A 16,154-nucleotide genomic window follows, 5' to 3' on the forward strand; every position below is an offset into this window, starting at 1 on the left:
CAGTCAGAAAAAGATGGAAAAGCTGCAAATATTCAGCAACTTGGGGATCATGATTTCCCTGCTGTAACCTACCTGACCTTTGACCTCACAGAGCCCAGCCTGGAGGATCTTCTCCACCATCACTGTCACTATTTAAACGAGCAAATCAATCATCTGTTGCTCAGATAGAAAAGTTCAAACTGTTATGTTGAGTAAAGTTTCTCTCCTATCCTTGCTTTCTAAATGCCAACAGCCTGACAAAAGGATTCAATCTATGTTGCGCGGTTGAAGGCCTGATTGTGTTTAGTCTCAGAGAGAGAGCCAAGGTTGAGGAGCACAGATAGCGGTAGGCAGAAAGGAAAGCTGCAGGCGTCAGGGAGTCGCTCTTGAAGGCTGCCTCTAGTGAGCCAGATCTAGAAAAGAACATTTCTCTGTCTAGTTAGAGCAGATTGAACATCTTCCACAGACTGGTTCTGTTCTCCCTGCAAGGATCCAATAAATGCTGATTAATGAAGACCACCCATCTCCTCCTTGTTAATTCAGAATAGTCATTTATTTCCATCAACATGTCAATAAAGTCACGTCTTCATCTTCAAACGTCCTTGATCCTCAGCGAGCTCTGAGCAACCAGAGCTAACCTTCTGGTCTGAGCATCAAGTGTTGGAGGAAAGAAACCTGCCTAAAACCAGCAAAGTTCAACCAGGAAATAAAGCCACAGAAGTGAGAAAGTTTCCTTTAGACCTCGTCTACAAAAGCTTTAGAAGCCAAACTGTCAGATATTTAGCAGATAGAAGCTGCAGCCGTAGAACAGGATCCTAAAGAAGCACTTTGCAGATTTTCCTGCTTTCATTTCTAATCATCAGAGGATGGAACAAGTCGCTGCTTTGCCTCTTTTTTCATCACTCCACCATTTGGACTTTTTCCCTCTGCAAGGTCTGCAGCCGGAAAGTTAGTGAGAACTTCCTGTTGTTGCTGTGTGAACGACGGAGCTTTGCTCCAGGCTCTCTCGCTTTTTATCTTTAAACCTCTTTGCTGTAACATCTGTTTCCAAACATAAGCACTTTTAAAACATTGTCTGTGGCTGCTCATCACGTTTGGGAACTCCTCGTGTTTCACACGGTTTGTTCTTTGGCGTGATAATAGGGCGCTAGCCTAGCTTTAGCCTAGCGTTAGCCTAGCGTTAGCCTAGCGCTAGCCAAGCCTTAGCCTCATAATGGCTTCTCCGGCTCTGACTAAGTCTCCTATCTGCTGCTCTCTGTGTCAGATGTTCAGTTATTCCTCTGCCTCCTTTAGTGATGATGGTACATGTAATAAATGTAGTGTTTTTGTAGCTTTGGAGGCGAGGGTGTCAGAATTGGAGACCCGGCTCCGTGCTGTTGAAAAACCAGCTGATAGCCGCTCTTTTGCTAGCGCGGAGCCGCATAGAGTAACTTCACATAGCGAACCTAAAGCAGTAGCACCCGAGCAGCCTGGTAACCAGGCTGGCTGGGTGACAGTTCGTAGGAAGCATAGCTCTAGATTACAGACCCCAGATCACCACCAACCCATCTGCGTTTCTAATAAATTTTCCCCTCTGGGCGACAATCTCGCCGAGGAGCCGACCTTAATTATTGGCAGCTCCATAATGAGAAATGTGGCACTAAAGAAACCAGGGACCATAGTTAAATGCCTACCAGGGGCCAGAACAGGCGACATAGAATCCTACCTAAAACTACTGGCTAAGGATAAGCGTAAATACCGCAAAATTGTTATTCACGCTGGCGGCAATGACACCCGGTCACGCCGATCAGAGGTCACCAAAGTTGGTGTTGCTTCGGTTTGTGAGTTTGCTAAAACAATGTCGGACTCTGTAATTTTCTCTGGTCCCCTGCCTGATCTGACCAGTGATGACATGTTTAGCCGCATGTCATCATTCAACCGCTGGTTGTCTAGGTGGTGTCCAGAAAACGACGTGGGCTACATTGATAACTGGAGAACTTTCTGGGGAAAACCTGGTCTGATCCGGAGAGACGGCATCCATCCTACTTTGGAGGGTGCTGCTCTTCTTTCTAGGAATCTGGCCGGATTTATTAGTTCTCCTAAATGCTGACAACCCAGGGTCCAGACCAGGAAGCAGAGCCGTAGTTTAACACACCTCTCTGCAGCTTCTGTACTGTTACCCACCCATTACCCTATTGAGACGGTGTCTTTCCCACGGCCAAAACTTAACAGATCAAAAACTGATCTAAAAGGAACAAATCATAAAAACCTAATAAAAATCAATATGGTTCACCTTGAACCTAAAAATAAAATAATAAAATGTGGTCTATTAAATATAAGGTCTCTCCCTCCAAAGACTTTGTTAGTTAATGAATTGATTTCTGATAATCAGATTGATTTGTTTTGTCTCACAGAAACCTGGCTACAAGAGGACTACGTTAGTATAAATGAGTCAACCCCCTCCAGTTATTCAAATTTCCACATTCCCAGATCTGTGGGAAGAGGAGGAGGAGTGGCAACTATCTTTCAGTCTGATTTATTAATTAGTCCCAGGCCAACTAATAATTACAGTTCTTTTGAACATTTAACCCTCAGTTTCCCTCATCCAAACTGCAAAGCAATAAAACCTCTTCTGTTTGTTGTTTTGTATCGTCCACCAGGCCCTTACACTCAGTTTTTGGATGAGTTGTCAGATTTCTTATCTGATTTGGTGTTAAATACTGATAAGGTTATTATAGTGGGTGATTTTAACATCCATGTTGACACTGAATGTGATAACCTTAGTGTAGCCTTTAAAACTATCCTAGATTCAATTGGTTTTGCTCAAAATGTGCATGAACCGACGCACTCTCGGCTCCATACTTTAGACCTTGTTCTGACATATGGCATTGATTGTGAAGAATTAACAGTATTCTCTCACAACCCTGTCCTGTCTGATCATTTTTTAATAACATTTGAGTTTAATCTAACTGAATTCTCCACCCCCAAAAGAGGGTTCCATTATAGTAGATTTTTATCGGATAATGCTGTATCAAAACTTAAAGAGTCTGTCCCCTTTTTAATATCCTCAGTATTGCAGAAATGCCCTGTAGATGGCAGCATTGCTGTTTCTTCCCATTCACAAATCGATACCTTTGCTAACAATGTGACTTCCTCATTGCGTTCTGCATTAGACAATGTAGCTCCCTTGAAAAAGAAGGTGATTATTCACAGGAAGCTGGCTCCTTGGTTTAATTCAGAGCTGCGTTCCTTGAAGCACAATGTTAGGAAATTGGAGAGAAAATGGCGCTCTACACACCAAGAGGAATCCTACTTAATCTGGAGGGACAGACTATTGTTGTATAACAAGACCCTCCGCAGAGTTAGAGCAGCATATTTTTCATCATTAATTGAAGAGAATAAAAATAATCCTAGATTTCTCTTTAGTACAGTTGCCAAACTTACCCAGAGCCACAGCTCTGTTGATCCATCCATTCCCTTAGCTCTTAGTAGTAATGATTTTATGGGATTCTTCATAAATAAAATTGATGCCATTAAAAATAAAATAATTGGCATCCTCCCAAACATGATTACCTCGTCCTCAGTAAGTGAGGCAGCATTGGAGGAATCTTTAGAATCTGTGCAGTGTTTGAACTGTTTAGAAGCAGTAGAGCTTTCTGAGCTATCTAAAATTTTAGCTTCATCTAAACCTTCTACCTGTATGTTAGACCCAATCCCAACCAAGTTGTTTAAGGACATATTCCCTTTGATCAGTGGCACTATTTTAGACATGATTAATCTATCCTTAGTAAATGGATATGTACCACAGGTTTTGAAAGTAGCTGTTATTAAACCTTTACTTAAGAAACCTTCTCTTGATCAAGATGAGTTAGTAAATTACAGACCTATATCTAATCTTCTTTTCTTATCTAAAATTCTTGAGAAAGTAGTTGCTAATCAACTTTGTGAACATTTACAAAGTAATGACCTACTTGAGGAGTTTCAGTCAGGCTTCAGAGCTCATCATAGCACTGAAACAGCTCTGGTGAAGGTCACTAATGATATTCTCATGGCCTCAGATAATGGACTTGTGTCTATACTTGTCCTGTTAGATCTCAGTGCTGCGTTTGATACAGTTGATCAAAATATTCTCCTACAAAGACTTGAACATACTGTAGGGATTAAGGGGAAAGCATTAGGCTGGTTTAAATCTTATCTGTCAGACAGATTCCAATTTTTTCATGTTAATAATAAATCTTCCTCAAACTCTAGGGTCACCTGTGGAGTACCACAGGGTTCAGTCCTTGGACCAATTCTCTTTACTATATATATGCTTCCGATAGGCAAAATTATCAGACAGCATGGGATTAATTTCCACTGTTATGCTGATGATACTCAGCTATATTTATCCATAAATCCTGATGAATCCAATCAATTACTTCGACTGCAGTCATGTCTTGATGACATCAAAAGCTGGATGACTTTAAATTTCCTGCATCTAAATTCTGACAAGACCGAAGTTTTAATCTTTGGGCCAGAGTCCTCAAAAAATAAACTTCTTAACCAATCACTTAATCTGGGTGGCATTAATCTGGCCTCTGGTAATAAAGTAAAAAATCTTGGTGTTATTTTTGACCAAGACATGTCATTTAAATCCCATATTAAACAGGTTTCCAGAGTTTCCTTTTTTCACCTCCGGAATATCGCCAAAATTAGAAACATTCTGTCCAGGAGTGATGCTGAAAAACTGGACCATGCATTTGTTACTTCAAGGCTGGACTATTGTAATTCTTTACTATCAGGAAGTCCACAAAATGCAGTTCAAAGCCTTCAGCTGATCCAAAATGCTGCAGCAAGAGTTCTGATGAAAATCAACAAGAGGGATCATATTTCTCCAATTTTAGCTTCCCTTCATTGGCTTCCTGTTAAATCAAGAATAGAATTTAAAATTCTTCTTCTAACGTATAAAGCCCTTAATAATCAAGCTCCATCATATATCAGAGCTCTGATTACCCCGTATGTTCCTAACAGAGCACTTCGCTCTCAGACCGCAGGTCTGCTGGTGGTTCCTAGAGTCTCTAAAAGTAGAATGGGAGGCAGATCCTTTAGCTATCAGGCTCCTCTTCTGTGGAACCAACTCCCAGTTTTGGTCCGTGAGGCAGACACCCTGTCTACTTTTAAGACTAGGCTTAAAACTTTTCTTTTTGACAAAAATTATAACTAGTGACTCATGTTACTCTCAGCTACCTTTATAGTTTTACTGCTATAGGCTTAGGTTACTGGAGTATATCAGGATCTAATTTTCTCACTATATTGAGTTCTACTGTTCTTCAATTATGCATTATGTGTTGTCATTTCTGCTTTAACTTTCTGTTCTCTCTCTTTTCTCTTCATAGTAGGTACACCTGGTCTGGCGTTCTGTTAACTGTGACATCATCCAGAGAAGACGGCTCACCCGCTACTACCATCTAATGTAGAACAGATTACTAGATCAATGTGTGCTTCTGTGCTTTTTTGTTTCTCTTGTTGTGTCTCTGTTCTGTCTTCTGTAACCCCAGTCGGTCGAGGCAGATGACCGTTCATACTGAGCCCGGTTCTGCCGGAGGTTTTTCCTTCCCGTTAATGGGTGGTTTTTCTTCCCACTGTCGCTTCATGCTTGCTCAGTATGAGGGATTGATGCAAAGCCATGTACAATGCAGATGACTCTTCCTGTGGCTCTACGGTTCCCCAGGAGTGAATGCTGCTTGTCGGGACTTTGATGCAATCAACTGGTTTCCTTATATAGGACATTTTTGACCAATCTGTATAATCTGACCCAATCTGTATAATATGATTGAACTTGACTTTGTAAAGTGCCTTGAGATGACATGTTTCATGATTTGGCGCTATATAAATAAAATTGAATTGAATTGAATTGAACTGCTTTTCTAACTATTGCTCTGTTTTCTCTTCTGCTGGGGAGTCCAGAGTCCGTCTCAGCAGCAGAACCGGTTCCCCTCGTCTCTCATTTAGCTTCTTAAATGCACATGAGCAGCAACACTGGAAAAAACTGAACTTTACTAAAAAAAATCTTCCTCCCAGAATCATGTCTACAAAGTAGCTAAAAGCTGAGCTCCTGGTTCTGAATCTGCTTTTATTCTGATCGGTTCTGGATCCGTTCAAAGCTAAAGATGATATTTGTGTTTAAAAGTTCATAAAAAATAAAGTTTAACATTTAAAGTCATTAAGGCAAGGCAAGGCAAGGCAAGGCAAGGCAAATTTATTTATATAGCACAATTCAGTACAGAGACAATGCAAAGTGCTTTACATGATTAAAATATAGGAAAATAAAACAGAATAAAAGCAAGCAGGGATAGTGTAGAAACAAAAAAGAACATTTGAAAACAGTAAAACATTTTAACTTGAACATTCAAAGGCAATTCTAAACAAATGTGTTTTTAATCTCGATTTAAAGGAACTCAGGCTTTCTTTACTTTTACAGTTTTCTGGAAGTTTGTTCCAGATAAGTGGAGCATAGGAACTAAATGCTGCTTCTCCTTGTTTAGTTCTGGCTCTAGGTATGCAGAGTAGGCTGGAGCCAGAAGACCTGAGTGGTCTGGAGGGTTTATACGCTGATAACATGTCTGTGATTAAGAATATTTTAAAGTTGCTCAAAGGTTCTGAGGAAACAAATCAAAGGCAGCAGGAGATGGTTTCCACATTCCTCAGACAAGGATCATTATTTAATGTCTAGAACTGGACCAGAACCAGCCAGCCAGGTTCTGCTCCTTTAGCCAAATCAATACATGGTTCTGGTCGGATGGTATTAAGGTTTTAGGACAATAAACAACTGCAACATATTTCCATCATTATCAACAGGGTTTAGTGCTTTCATTTGCTTTGTTCTGGTTCTGAAAGCTAAAAGTTCTGGTCCAAATGGTCCTATCAGCTGATTAACACACATATTAAACCAAACCTTCCTGCATCTTTGTCTTTTTATTCCACATGGCAGCTGCCCGCTAACCTTTAGCTAACATATTTATTATAAAATGAGCAGTCAAGGTTCTCCTGAGGAGATCCATATAGAACCAGAACCGATCTGATAGAACCTCTGCAGGTTTTAGAACCAGCTGCTATTTGTTTTAAAGTCAGTCAGGCTGTTATCAGCCAGTGAGCTGAACCACCTTAATGACTCCATCTAACAGACTAGTAACACAGCAGTAATAACGCCATCAGTGGAAATATGGAACATACTAATAAACTGAGATTTACAGATGAAAATATGAATCTTAGTTATTGATCACAGGTTCTACAGCGGCTGGGTTCTGGTCCACAGAGCTGGATAGAAAAACAGGCTCAGAATAGACGTCTATTTTCCAGGTAGAAGCAGCAAATCTTCTAATGGACATGTGGAGGTAAACAGCTACAGAACAGATATTTACTTCCTTTAAACAGAGCCTCTGCCTCCAGATTGGAGAAAATTACAGATTTATTCCTGACAAACGTTTCATTGCAGAGAAAAACACAGCAGGGATGATTCTAGGAGGAATATGTTGCTTTATTTAACTTGTTGTTCATTTTATATTGATTTATTGATATTGATTTATTGATATTGATCAGATTTCCATCTCTGGGTTAAAGCGTTTCTTTTCTCTAATCAGTAACAGCTTCATGTTCTACATCACAGAACTATGTTCACTAAAGCAACACTTTTTAGAACCAAGTTAATGATGGAAAAGGACAATAATATGTTGAGATGACGGTTAACAGTGAAGCAAACAGAACCAGAACTGTTGTGGGAACTGAGCGGGTCCAGAACGGTGCCTCCTTCCTGTTTTCCCTCCTTTCATGCCAACAGCAGCGTGCTGTGTGTTTTCTCCCTGGCCATAAATGCCCTCATGGTGGCCCACAGCCCTCTAGATCTCAACCTGCAGCAGCACTGAGCGACCAAACGTCTCAGCAAATTCCTGCATGTAGTGGAAGTTCAGCGTTGAGCAAATATTCTCCCTGGGTCCAAAAAACAGCCAAAGTTCTGGTTTCACCGCAGCATTTCCACCGTTCTCCAAGATCTCAGTCCAGACTCACCGCAGATCTGATCCTTGTTAAGGTTTAGAGATTAAAAAGTTAAAGGCCAACCGAGCAGCACCACAGAACTCACTGGTAGAAACTGGATTCTACTGAACAACCTCAACCTGCAGTCGGGTTCCTGAGCCCGCTCCAGGGTCCGACTCCTACAGAACCGCCTGGAACCAAAACGTCTTTAAATGAAACTCTGTTAGGACTGTAAACTTTTCTGCAGTAAAAGCCCATTCTCTAGTTTTTAAGGTTCTGTTTTAATGAGCCTTTCATGGACCACGGTACCTTGATCCATAACAGAACCACGGCTGCTGCTTCTTCTCTGGGTTCTGCTGGGTTCTGGTGTCGTGTGATGACTGCAGCTCTGTGATGTCCTCACAGTCTGATTTCTAAATGATGAACAATGACAAGCGGTCGGCTCATTGGCCAAATCTCCATCTGGCTTCATGTTGAGCTGCTGGAACTGGGCTAGAAAAGCTGAAGGATGGAAACATTTCTGAGAGCCTCCATGTTGCTTTGCTCCCCATTCTAGAAGCTCCCAGCTTTCAGCTTCCTCTGACTCCCAGAAGCAGAGATTTCTATTTGCTGGATTAAAGATGGAGTTTTATCTAACATCAGGGCTGTTAGAACTGCAGCTCTTCTCTTCCTAAAATGCAGCGTCTTATTTCTAACGGTTCTACCTTCAGACTTCAGAGTCTCCCTTCAGTCCAACTCTGCAGTCTGCTCACTGCTCAGAGAAAACCTTCAACTGCTTCTGCTGCTAGGAAAGTTTACACACCATCAAAGCTGAGCACATTCATTTTCTCTGGCTTTTCATCCACACATCAGCTGCTCAACATCCATCACCTGCTGCAGAGTCCTGCTAGCAAACTTAGTTACAATACAGGCCCCTGCTAAAGTATTCACACCCCATTAAACTTTGTCTCATTTTATCAGCTGACCACCACAAACTGCTGATTTTATTGGGATTTTATTTGGCAGATCAACACAAAGCAGCACATCCAGGCTCATTAGTGGAAACTTTTTCACACTCAATAACTTTATCTAATAAAACTGAAAATGTCTCATCAGTCCACAGAATATTTCCCCAAAAGTCTTGATGATCATCAAGATGTTTTTGGTAAATGTGAGACGGGTCTTTGGGTTCTTCTGGGTCAGCAGTGGTTCTGGTCTTGGACCTCTCCCATGGAGGCCATTTTTCCCAGTTTCTCTCTAATTGTTGAATCCTGACCTCTGACCTTAACTGAGGCAGTGAGTCCTGCAGAGCTTCAGATGTTGTTCTGGTTCCTCTGGGACCTCCTGGATGAGTCCTTGTTAAATCAGTCAGTGATTTAGATTTTACTCAGATTTTTATGCTAGATGTGCTTCGTTCCACCGGCTCGTTTTTTAGCTCGGCTTTTTTCACTTCATTCCACTATTCAGTTTAGAGCATTTTGGGATTCTAGATTCAAACTAAAGACAGCTGACCACATGGAGAATTGTGATTTTCTGGTTAAATTTCATGCGTGAAACATTTATAAATTTGCTAAAATTGAACGTTTTGGCCTCTTTTAATGTTTAGTTTCCCCACGTGTTAAAATGACTGCTATGCTGGTTAAGGCTAGTGTCTCGTGTTTTGTATTAAACGATTGCCTTTCTCCTTGATCTGACTTTCTAGCTTTATTCATTTGTATCAGTCTGTTGAATATTTCTCCATCATTATTCTTCTGGTGCTTCAATTTGCAGACGGTCCCTAAGCATCTGCGGAGCAGCGAGCTCTGCATAGAGTCCAATGTAATTCTCCCAGCGCGGTGGGAGACTCGTTTTGAGGAAACTACGATTGTAGCTCACTGTCTGCCTTGCTGTGGTTGCAGAGAGGTGTCGCTTTGTAGAAGAAATGATCTTCCGATGAGTTCTTGACCCGGAAAAGCCCAATCTGTGAATATCTTTCTAACTTTAGCGAAGTGATGTGAACTGGCTCCGCCGTCTGTTGCTCCGCATCTAGAAACCCTGCGTGCTGCGGTGACGTCACAGACTCGGTGCTCGTTAACCGCCAGATGATTAACAGGAAATCAGTTCTTGAAATGAATAAACGCTTGTGTCCATTATTTCCTTGTTTTCTCCATCAAAGTAAACTTTGTTGTTAAGCAGCTTCCATGAATTTGGGGCGTCTGCAGGATTCTATGTGGAGGCAGCGCACAAACCATCAGCGCACCTGAGCCACACCAACACTACTCCTACCACATGATGCGTGTGGCGCACAGAAACAGCGCATCCATCCACACCATGGCCCAGTGCGCACCACGTGACGCACGCTCTCACCAACAAACGTAGAGATATGCCCACACAGCTGATTTCTAAGCAGTGATGCCAGGAACGCGTTACTTAGTAGCGCGTTACTCTATTGTGCCTACTTTTTTAATGAAGATCAAACAAACGCGTTACTTTTTCCAAACTAGTAATCAGATTAAAATTTCTTATCCAATCCACTCTACGTTACTTTTTTGGTGATTTTACTGTGGGGGAAAATGGTTTGCTTCTCTGAGAGTGACGTTGCGTCACCTCCACCACACGAGGAAAGACGCAACCGGTGACACACACGTCAATAACAATGCAGGGAGAGGAAAGGTGTGCGTTTTCCAGCTGGAAATATAGTCATTACTTTGAGTTTGTGTCATCTAAAGATGATAACATCAAGGTTGGTTGTACTCTCTGTGCTGGTGACAAAGTGTTATCCAGCTTCAAAAACACGACGTCAAACCTGAAGTAACCTTTGACCTCACAGCACAGCGCAGTCAAACTAAGCGGCTTTGACTGCAGGTGGTTCCAAGCAAAGAGCCGTGACTGCAGGAGGGCCCCTGCCAGCCAAACAACAAAAGCTGCACTTCGCTGCCAAAGCAGTAAGTGGTGGAGAGCTGAAGAAGTTGGTTGGGCGATATGTTGTTGAAGAAATGCTGCCCTTAAACACTGTTGATTGGCCCTCGTTTGGTGCCGTCATAAACCAGATTCCTACCACTATCAGTGCCGAGCTGCATCACACAACATCCTTTTCATCTGACCTGGAGAAGGAGAATGCAGAGATGGAGAGAAGTCTAAAAGCTGCGCTGAAAGATGTCCACTTTGTTTCCACTGCTGCTGATATCTGGTCTGCTAACAACAGAAGCTATCTGGGCCTAACGCGCCACTGGATCAGTAAATCCACATCGGAGCGCAACAAGGCTGCATCAGCATGTCGGAGAATTCACGGTAGACACACGTATGATGTGATCGGTGCAGAAATGGAAAACATCCACTCTTCTCATGGATTACTCAACAAAGTAGCTGCAACAGTGACCGATAACGGATCCAACTTTGTTAAAGCGTTTCAAGTTTATCGGCCAGCTGAAGAGTCTGATGATGATGAGGAGGAGGAGACGGGGGAGGAAGAGTCCACTTCCACAGACGGTGCTGTCATTTTCTGGGATGTGTCAGAAATCCTCTCAGCTGAGAACCAAAGTGACGGCCAGCTGTGTCTCCCACCCCACCGCAGATGTGCTTCACACACCATAAACATCATTTCCACCAATGATGTGGAGAAATATTTAACAAGCAATGCAGAGAGCAAGGCTGTGTTCAGGAGCAGCAACATGCACAGCTCTCTGGACCAAATCAAGGAGATCTAGCCTTGCATCAGAAGCAGTGGAGGAAGTCAGTGAAAGAAAGCTGCTGCTACCAACATCCACAAGGTGGAATTCATTTTCTGATGCTGTGAATAGAATCATAGAAATGCCCATGAGTGAGCTGAACATGCTGTGCACCAAGCTGGGAGTTAAGTGTTTCAGAGACAAAGAGTAGCAGTTCCTCCATGAATACTGCTCTGTCATGAAGCCTATGACTGCAGCCCTAGACATTCTGCAAGGTGACTGCCCATGTGGGACTTTACTGGCCACACTTGAAGTCCTGATGCAGAGGACCCTGGCAGGTAAAGATGTCCTCTCCAGGATGACTGCAGGCCTTCCAGATGCCACAGTGAAGGCATGTTCCATCTTACACTGCTAATCAATATGGAACAGAATATTCAGTGTCATTGCAATTCTGGGATAAGAAGATAAAATTAATACAAATTTTAATAAGTCACCTAAAACAAAATTTGATCCATGATGCTGATCCCACAGTACAAGTAATACATTGAAATTACTTTTTGGCCTTATAGCCATAAACATAGAGAATCTATTATGTTTTTCAGGCTATCCATATTGCTTTTGCTGCTGTGCTGGATGACAAAGATGATCTTCTCACAGCTGCCAGTTGTCCAAAATTTAAACTTGGATGGCTTAGAGCTGCAGGTAGGAAGGATCTAGTAAAAGAACTTCTACCAACTGCTCCTGCTGCACAGAGTCCTCCAGGTGTGGCCTCCACATCTGCCAGCCAAGGTGAGATGGACTTTTTCTCCTTTGAGGTGGAGCCAGAGGATGACACCTACTCTGCAGAAAAGGAAGTCATGGACTACCTGAGCTCAGCATATGACCTTCACATTCTGCATCAGTTTTCAAACAGAAAGAATATTTTCTTGAAGTATAACACTCCAACCCCATCAAGTGCTCCTGTGGAGCGGCTTTTCAGTCTTGGAGGTTTGCTGCTCACACCTAGGAGAAATAGACTTTCTGATAAGACGTTTGAAAAACTTCTGTTAATGAGCTACAACCACTGGTTCAATGGCACCACTCCACTGTTTCACTTCTAGCCATTACAGAATAAAAATAAAACAAAGAAACAAATGCAGACAATAGAGGTTACATTTGGTGTTCTAAGCTGTTGCTCTTTTGTAGAACCACACTTTGCTGCTCTAATGCTGTAAATAACAGGTTCAGTGTTTATAAAATGTTTGCTTTTCTCTTGGAAAGGTTTAATAATAGCTAGATTAAAAAACAGTGTAAACAATGTTGATTATAAATGGCAAATTTTGCATTTACAATGTAAGCTGTTCAATATATCAGGATAAAGGGACTGTTATTTTATTTAAAGAAAAATTATTTTTTGTGAAGTCAAGGACTGTCATTGTTTTATTTTTTCAAAAAGTATTTATGTTAAGTTAGCTAAAAAATACTTTTTATTCATTTTCAAAAAGTATTTTGGCAAAGTCAAAAGGGACAGTCTTTGTTCATATATATTTTGAAAAACATTCTGTTTTCAGTTAAAGTTCTTAATTTGAACTTAAAATTTCAGAAGTTGTTAATTTTATTGATGAATTTGCTTCAAATAAAGTGAGTATTGGTTAAACTGGTTATGGTCTTTATGGTGAGGTGGTGGGGGGGGGGGGGGGGGGGGGGGGGCGTTGCCAGCAGCTGTAAAGGTAATGTAGCACTTTTAACCCCAAAGTTAGGAAGAAACCACATTCTCCAGGTTCAGAAAGTTGGACTCTGAGTGGAAGTTGAACAATGATCATTTATTGCATTCAACAAGTATTATTTCTTTTAATACAAAGAATTAAAACAATACCAACAAAATAGAGCTCTTTGATGAACAAAAATATAATAGAAAAGTTAAAATAAAAGTGTCCTTTTCTTCGATGCCAGAAGAAAAGCTTTGTTCTGTGTGGTGTATGTGTTGTCTGTTCATTTACTCTTCTACTACCCGGGTAGGTTTTAGTTCGTATTGAGCGCGCTTATCTGTATCAGAGAAGTAGGAAGATGTCTGCAGTTCTTGTGAAGTTGATCCCGTTCTCCTTTCCTGTCGCCACTGAAACATGGAAGGCTCAGAATTCTTCCTGTAGATCAATTCCTGATCCAGCAGAAATATAAAACCAATCTACACAAATGGTGCAGAAACAAATTTCTATTAGTACTATATTCATCACTACTCTACTCTTACTCTGATTCTCTGCATTTTCTTAACCAAATCATTGTAAATGAGTGTACAAAACTTTAATGTTACTTCAACACAATTATACATTAAGAACTTATATCCTTAACACAAATGGACTTCACAGTCTTTTAAAGCAGTATTTGTATCAATAACTAGCTTTTAAATCAATATGTATCTTTTTTAACTAGAACACTTTGTCTTTTAACATTTTTACCCATGAATACATTTTATCCATTCACTCTTTTTAATCATCATGAGTATTTGAATAACCACAATGAAATAAATCACATTATGTACACAAAAACAGTACATAAGAACAATGTTCATGCATCTTACCATCAAATTGTATCTCTCTCTGTGTCTAATGACACAGTAGCATTGTAGGCTACCTGTGCTAGCATAGCAAGCTACCCGCGATTAGCGTTAGCACTGTAAATAGCCATCTTTTCAGTTATTTTTCATAAAGCACAATGATACACAGTACCACGGTGGGTCAAACATTGGATAATAACTCCGACTGGCTTTATGAAACTGCCTCAGCAAATAACATCCTCACTCCTACAAGCTAATAAGCGAAGCCCAGCATCTTAACATCATACCTCTCAACTTTTGACGACAGTTGAGAGTGAGATTGTTGTCGGGGGGGGCTGTTGTTCGATTCAAGACGGTCCAACGGGGGGGGTGCTGTTGTTCGATTCAAGACGGTCCAACGGGGGGTGGGGGGGGTGGGGGATGTGCTGTTGTTCGATTCAAGACGGTCACTATTTTAGACGGACTTTGCTTTCATGTTACAGTTTGTAATAACACATGACGACTTACCATTTAATTCGCACACAACACGGACCGTAGAAGTGTTTCACTTTGGATGAGGGAAACTTGTTTGCGCGGCGGCGGTCCTTGCAGCTGTGTTACCTCTACTACTGGACGTGCGGAAACCATTGTACCGCAAATTGGTTCCGCCATGACGCGAAGCGTCCGTACGCGTGCGTTTCAAGAGTGAGATTTTGATTGTAAGATTGAGATTTTCAAAGTAATGCGTGTGAGCGTGTGCAAATGATGAAATGCGTGTGTCACACGGTCAATGCGTGAGAGTTGAGAGCTATGTTAACATGCTAGCACGTAGCCCAACTCTTAGCGGAGTTCAGAGGGCTTATATGTGGTCGAAGCAGCTCCTCACTTCCTCTCAAGGCTCATAAGATTCTCTCTCCTAATAACGAAAGGTTTATGAACACTCTACACGAAAATGTATTGTAAATTTATGAGTTTGACTTTATGTTCTTACCAGACCTCTCAACTTTTATCAAAAGTTAAGAGTGAGATTATGCTAATTTTGGGGGCGGGGCTTGTTTGTTTGGCTAACTGGACCTTGGAAGAGCCGGTGGAGTCTCAACTCCATCTCATTTAGACATGTATTACTTTTGTTAAAAAGAGAAAGAGACGTATTAATACCTTATTGTTCAGTTAATGGATTCAAACATAAAAAACACACAATTGTTCAAATAATACTGAATAAAATTAAGTAGTTTTAAATTATTCACCGAATTATTACACTGTTACACATTAATCTATGGGTTTGTTTATCATTGTAGATCTATAACTTGATTGGTGAATCAGGCTGAGTTTCATCAAGTCTTTATGGTCAACATTTTCCCCTCAGCAGCAACACTGAAGCACACAGAGGTTCCCGCTGCGTCTTTATGCACGATCCAGCTGCTGATGTCTCCCTCTTTTCAGCTCAATGCACTTCTAGACTGTTACAGTTTATAACCAGCCCGTTGCCAAAAAAACGCATCCCCTGCTGTTTCATAGAAATATGCACTTGTAGTTGATGTAACATTTTCTATGTGTTTACACATGTGTTCTGAACTACTAGTGTGAATTTCAGGTGTGTGGGACAATTTTTAGATTAAAAACATAGGGGGATGCGTTTTTTGGCAGCCCCATAGCCAAAAAACGCATCCCCTGCTATCTCAGAGGAGTTGACACTTGTATGACTGTATTCCTGTATATCCATCTGTAATTAAAGGACAAGGGTCAGCAAATGCAAATTCTGCCCTGTAAAACAATGACAGCGCAATCGTCGCTCTATGATCTGAAGCCCCATTTGGAGCTTTTAAACAGGCTTTGAAAAACTTTGATAATTTGCTGCTGTAATATTATAGATTTTTCAGAATAAAAAGCTAGCAGATGTACAGAATCAAAACATAACAGAAATACAATTATAGAGCATTCAGTATTGTAAGAAAGCCCACACTGTTTCTGGATAAATAGATTATAGTATGAGTTAAGTTCTATTCCGTTGTATGTCTCTTTCCTTGTAAGTTTGAAATGTCCCATGC

The 16,154-nt window shown here is 41.2% G+C and overlaps 1 protein-coding gene across 1 annotated transcript in view; it reads right to left on the bottom strand.

Annotated features, from left to right (window-relative positions):
* The window catches only part of LOC110368152 (NLR family CARD domain-containing protein 3), a 445,883-nt gene that overhangs the window by 98,064 nt on the left and 331,665 nt on the right, over positions 1-16,154 (bottom strand). The gene's annotated exons all lie outside the window — the stretch shown is intronic.

This window comes from Fundulus heteroclitus, unplaced genomic scaffold (genome assembly GCF_011125445.2).
Source record: "Fundulus heteroclitus isolate FHET01 unplaced genomic scaffold, MU-UCD_Fhet_4.1 scaffold_65, whole genome shotgun sequence".
In the NCBI taxonomy this organism is placed as follows: domain Eukaryota; kingdom Metazoa; phylum Chordata; class Actinopteri; order Cyprinodontiformes; family Fundulidae; genus Fundulus; species Fundulus heteroclitus.